The following is a 5,919-nucleotide window of genomic DNA, read 5'->3' as shown; positions in this document are numbered from 1 at the left end:
TATGTCAGGGGAAGCCGTGCTATGTCAGCAGGGCGGCTGGAGGGGACCCCTGGGGAGGGTGGCCTGTGAGCAGAGGCCTGGGGTGTGGGGGTGGGGCCGGGGGCCCTGGCAGAGGGCAGAGCCAGGACAAAGGCCCGGCGAACACCCCCTGGAGAGTCGGGGGGGCTGCAGGGGTGGGCAGAGAGGAGTCTGGGGGGCGAGGTCATTCCTGCGGCGCCCCCGGGCCCAAGTGAGGGGTTCGCTTCTACCCTGAGCGAGATGGGAGCCGGGGAGGGGGCTAGGGTGGGGGAGTCCCAGGACAGGAGGGACCTGAGCGGGAGGGGCGGGGTGGGGGCGGGGTGGGGGCGGGGTGGTTACCCCAGGCCACGCCCCTTACACCCATTGGTCAGTGTGGTCACTGCCCACCAATGGCAGACAAAGGGTGGATCCCGTCACTGGCTGAGGCCCTTGGGGTCCCCTGGGCTGGACACGCAGCTCCGCCAGGCAGAGGTGGGTGTCCGCTGGGCAGCGGGAGGGAAGCGTGGGCAGAGGGAGGCGACCCCGCGGTGGGCCGCAGCCTCAGCAGCATGAGATCCAGGACAAGGCGCAACTGTGCCCCCGCCTCCGGCGTTTGTGCATCACAGAGCTTATAAGCCGCAGCCCCTATTAATTTCGTAAAATAAGGATTGAAAAGTAAGGATGCCGGGGCGCCTGGGTGGCTCGGCCGGCTGAGCTTCTGGCTTGATTTCGGCTCAGGTCATGATCCTGGTGTCATGGGATTGAGGCATCCGTTGGGCTCTGCGACGAGGGTCGAGCCTGGTTAGGATTCTCTCTCTCTCCCTCTGCCCCTCGCCCCAGCTCTCTGCCTCCCTCTCTCCCTCCCTCTCAAAAGAAGTAAAGCAACTTGAAGAAAAAGAAGGAAAGTGGCAGGAATGCCAACTTTTGAGACCGAGATGTTGGCAGAGCAGAATCCGGGTCTCGACTTCCCCGGGCCCCCCTCCCCCCCATGGGCCCCGTTGCCGGCCCACCTGCTCCCCGTGGAAGCTCCCGGGATGCTCTACTGGACCTCGGGACGAGAGGCTCATCGAGCTGAGGTTCGCCAAGGGCTTGCAGGAAGTCCGGGCAGGTCAAGGCCCCCATCGACCCGCAGGCTGATCAATACTCTGTCAGCTGGAGCTTCCCGGCAGGGGACCGGTTCCCGGCACCGGGCTCTCAAGACAGGGCTGTGACAGGCAGGGACATGGGGGACCTGGCTTCCTGGACGTCCTGTCCTGGCCGCCGGGGGGACGCGGGTCTCCGGTAACGGCGGCTCTGTCAGGGGCTCGGGCGGTCCCAGCCGGAGGGTCCCAGGATCTGCGGGCGAGTGAGGGCAGGACCACAGGGCAGGGGCCAGAGCAGGCACGGAAGCGGAGGGCGTTCCCGGGGCGGGGCCACTTCCTCCCGAGTGCTGTCCCTGAACCCCCTCCGCCCCACTCGCACACCTGAGGGCCGGACGTGACCCCCGGATGCTCAGCGGGGGCCCTGGCAGTGGCCGAGGGAGGGCCCTTTCTAGGCCTCCCAGCATCTTCTGTGTGCTCGTCTTCTCTTTCTCACTCTGCCCTCCCTCTCCCTCCCTCTGTGGCCAGGCACCGGTGACACTTGAGCCCCAAAGGTCAGGGGGCAGTGGGGTCTGGGCGGACACATGACTGCGGCTGAGGAATTAGCCGGCAGCTGTGGCTCCCCAGGCTGCTGGGGGGGGGGGTGCGGGGGGGGTGCAGTCCTCCCCCGCAAGTGCCACCCAGGCTGGCGTATGTTCACCCCAGGCTGGGGCTGTGCTGGGTGCTGAGGCCCCAGGGAGGAAACAGTCCCTGTCCCCACCCTCAGCGACGCCCAGTTCTGCAAGCGTGAGCATCAGCCAGTCTGGGCGCTGAACCTTTGTCACCCCAGTTGGGTGGGCAGGAAATCTGTCCTGTCCCTGCCCCAGCTTCAGCGCACATGGGGGCTCCTGGGAAGGGGCGTAAGGCAGCTCAGGGTCCGCCCTGTGACAAAATGTAAAGAGGGCAGGTCCCTTTCTGGCTGCTGTCAGTCGGTCCTTGGTTCTGACAACTCACTAGTGACCCTCTCTCGTGACACTCCAAATTCCATCCCGGGCCAGCCCACCTTCTGAATACATCCAGAATTCATTCACTTCTTGCCTGCTTCCCGGCCGCAAGGTGCGTCCGAGCTACGTACGTCCCCGCTGAACACTGCTGCGAACCCCTCCCTGGCCCGCCTCCACCCGCACCCCGGTCACCTGCAGTTCCTTCTCCACGTTCACCTAGAAGGACCCTCCTCTGCACGGCAGCCTTGCGGCCATTCACCAAGCTCTGCCCCATCCTACCCATTTATGTCTCACCCACCCTTTTAATAATGCAAAGCAGATTTATTTGCATGTGCAATGATGGGATTAGGATATTGGAAAAAATAAGGAAAGCAGTTCTCTGCAAAGACGAGCGGATCAAGATTCTTAAGTAGCTGACTTCAGGACCTGGTGCAGTGGGGAGACATATCCCCCGCTCTCCTCCCTACTCCCTCCCCTCCAGGCACACCAGCCCATTTGCTGGTCCTCAAGCCCACACGCACACACTCCCTATCCTCTTTGCTGCGTTAGTTTTCTCTGTCGTGATCATTGCCATTCCACAAGTCATTTCTTTTACCTACTTATGGCCTGGCTCCCCTGCCAAGTATCAGCTCCACAAGGACGGGGACGTTTGTTTATTTGAGCACAGCACCTGGTGCTCAATCTTTTTCTGTTGATTGGACGATGGATGGACGGATGGATGGACAGATGGATGGATGGGTGGCTTCGTGTTGTCCCTTCAAGCTGATCTGGAGGCTCTGCTTTTTTTCTGGGTCCCGTAGGAGACGCATAAACCTTAAGGAATCCCCCCTGCCTAATGCCATTGGGAGGTGGCCAGAGTCCCCCAAGGGTGTGTAGACTTTGAGCAAAGCCAAGACCTGGGCTACTGGCTCGGGTGGAGTCCAGGGAGGCTGCAAGGCTCAAACACAGAATAACTGCATCCGAGTATAGGATTAGCTCGGGCCCACAGACATTTTATGCTTGACCTGCTTGGGGCTGTTTATGTTGCCATGTTGCCAATAGTTAAAAATCAGGAGATTTCACACAAAAGCCCCAACTTCTTTCAAAAGCGACCAATTAAGCTCCATGGGGCCTTCCTGCCCTCACATGATGATGGATCAGAACCGAGGAGGCCACTCCTGTCCACAGAGCACACGCGCTCCGGCTCACTGCGGCCCGAGCCCTACTCCTGGCCCATTCATCAGCTAGGTCACCCTTCACCCCTGCAGGTGGCTGAGTTGGTAACCCTGTCCCCAGGCAGATGGGTCTTTGGGGATGGCAGAGAGTTCCTACCCTGCAGCCTGGGAGCTGTGGGGTGACTTCCTTGTACCCTAAGTGGCAAAGAAGTAGCAGGGAGAATGACCAGCCGGATTACCAGGAACACCTCCATGGTAATCGCCTGAGCCAACCCCGAGGGACCCAGCCTGAAGGGAGGATGTCTCAGGGTACTGGCTCGGAGAGACGGTGTCTGAGGACTCTGTCGTTTCGCCTGTACCTGGAACCAGCTAAATCCTCAGAAAAGGAAGAGGAGCATCACCAAATTTTCTGAGGTCAGCTTTCCACCTTCTTGCAGAAAAGGACTCAACTAGAATGAAAAATAGCTAAAGGCACCTGGTGGCTCAGTCGGTTAGCGTCCAACTCTCGGTTTCGGCTCAGGTCATGACCTCGTGGTTCGTGGGTTCGAGCCCTGCATCGGGCTCTGTGCTGACAGTGCAGAGCCTGCTGGGGACTCTCTCTTTCCCTCTCTCTCTGACCCTCCCTCACTTGTGCTGTCTCTCTCTCTTTCTCAAAATAAATAAATTAAAAAGTCAACTTAAAAACAGGAACTAAAAACAGCTAACGCGGCAGGCGCTGTTCTAAGTGTTTTCATAGGAAACTGTTTTTAATTTTCTCAGTACCCTAAGTAAAGATCCCATGATTGCCCCCATTTCATAGATGAGGAAACTGAGACACAGAGTGCTCAAGTAAAAGTGGTCAGGAGAGTGGACTCCTGAGCCCAGCCGCCTGGGTTTCAAGCCCTGCTTTGCTACTTCATTGCTGTGTGACCTTGAGTGAATTACTAACGTCTCTGGTACTCAGCTCATCAGTAAACTGCGGGGTAACAATCAGCTGATGCACCTCAAGCGCCTGGGACCGACCTGCCCCCCGTGAGCACATCACTGAGCAGCAGCTGCGTAGATGTGATCTCCATCATTCCTTATCTAACCCAGTCCCCCGTGAACTTCAGGTGTCCCTTTAGTTCTGCCTCTTCCAGGAAGCCCACCCTGACCTCCACGGGGCCTTGGGCTCCTTCACATAACGTGCGTCTGGTCAGTGCCCCAGACCTCCCCAGTTCAGCTTGTCAGTCGTGCATTTCTGCAACCGATGATGGTGATGATGGTGATGATGACGGTGGTGATGGTGATAATGGCAATAGTGACCTATTACTGAGCCCTGACGTGGACCAGGAGGTGCATTTCAATTTCACGCTCATGTGTCACCTTGCGAAACTGACCGAATGCAGACACAGACTCTGCTGTCATTCCTGCAGCCACCGGGCCACCTGGCAGGAGGGAAAGACCAGAGAGCACAGCTATTTCTAAGCCCCTGACACGTACTCAGCTTTTTTAACACGCATTGACTCCTTCAACTCTGCAGGATCGATGTGTCCATCATCCCATTTCACAGATTAGCAAGCACACTGAGGCTTGAGGAGGGTGAGGTGGCCTGCTCTGGGTCACACAACCAGTGAGTGGCAGAGGGTGGTCCTACACTCAGGTACGTTTGGTGTTAAACCTAGATCTGCCCATATCTCCCCCAGCATTTCCTCCAGACGTGAATGGGAAGAAGAGTCCAGAAGGCTGGGCTTGCCCAAAGTGGGCTGTTGGCTCAGAGAAGGTTGTGGTGAGACTGTGGGGTAGCATTCTGGGGTCCCCGCCCCATAAGCTCCACTGGACTCACCGCACATAAGGATATTGGGCCCTTACAGAGGACATGGCTCACTTTATACATTGACAGGATGGCTTCAGGTATGGCTACATCCAGGGGCACCTACAGTGTCAGTAAGATGCTCCGTCTCTTAGCCCTGCTTTCCCTCTGCGTCGGTGACATTCTCAGACAGGCTCTTCTAGGTGGGGACAAGCTGGTCACCAGCACCAGGCTGGAAGCTCCGGGCTTCCGACCACCAACTTAGCAGCCGCAGCAGAAACCGGATCCCTCCTTCCAGGGAGTCCAGCAAAGCCCCAGGATGGTGCTCATTGGCCAGACGTAAGGCCGCATGAGGAGGGGATCAGGCCACATGGACGGGGAGAGGGGAGGGCTTTTCACTGCTGACCCCAGGGCCCCGTGTCAGGGTGCGAGCTGGGGTGTCCGTGCCCTGGGGCAGCAGCACTGGGTCCCACAGTCCTGCCAAGAAGTCCGACTGGGTTGTAGCCTGTGGAGCCTCCAACCCTGCTCTCTGGTCCCCCCAGAGTTTCCAGGGCCCCCTTGCCCTGTAACCCACTTCTTTCTCTGCTCAAACCACCACCACCAGCAGCAGCAGAGTCTCTGGCTTGCCAGGAAGAGCTCTGGCACTGACGATAAAGCCTCCTTTTACAGATGGGGAGACTGAGTCCCAGAGAGGGGAGGTGACTCCCCAGGGTCCCCAGCTGGCAAGCATGGAGCTGGGGTCTGAGCCCGGGATTCGAGTGGAGGGGGGCCTGCTGCCCTCCCCGTGCAGCGGGTCTCCTTCCTGTGGGGCAGGGCCGGGCCCTGAGCTAGCGCCCCTGCCTCGGTGGCCCTGCGGGGAGGACCCGGGCCCGCCGTCCCGCCATGGGTTGAGTCTCGCTGTGCCACGGCCAGTTTTAACGGACGCTCAGGGCAGG

The sequence above is a fragment of the Herpailurus yagouaroundi genome, unplaced genomic scaffold (genome assembly GCF_014898765.1).
Source record: "Herpailurus yagouaroundi ecotype Mexico unplaced genomic scaffold, PumYag 246, whole genome shotgun sequence".
Lineage (NCBI taxonomy): Eukaryota > Metazoa > Chordata > Mammalia > Carnivora > Felidae > Herpailurus > Herpailurus yagouaroundi.
Note: the sequence above shows the minus strand (reverse complement) of the source record.